Below are 409 nucleotides of genomic sequence, written 5' to 3' on the forward strand. Positions count from 1 at the left end.
ATGGCCTGGCAAGCGAGACAGACATGTCAGGAAGCTTATAAAAATGCCCTCTGGAAAGTTCTAGAATAAACACATACTAAATGGTGTGGGGTATTAGAGGGAGCCTCCAGACCAGTCAGCTGGGGGAATTGAGGAAAATACTGAACAAAAATCACAGTTCTGTCTCCATAAACCCTTAGCTCCTATAGAAAAAGAAAGTAGGTTGACATGGTGCTTGTTTTCTATGTCAGCCTGATAACTTGGAATCTGAGCTAAGGACATGGGGACAATAGTTAAACCACATTTTGATGCCATATGCAGCAATGAGGTGACATAAGTTTTTATTGTAGCTCTCCTTTTATTGCCCCCAATAAATACTTCCTACTTTCCGATTCTCCTGACTTGTGATCGTTGGCAGAAAGCTAAGCAG

Source organism: Myotis brandtii, unplaced genomic scaffold (genome assembly GCF_000412655.1).
Source record: "Myotis brandtii unplaced genomic scaffold, ASM41265v1 scaffold903, whole genome shotgun sequence".
Taxonomy (NCBI): domain Eukaryota; kingdom Metazoa; phylum Chordata; class Mammalia; order Chiroptera; family Vespertilionidae; genus Myotis; species Myotis brandtii.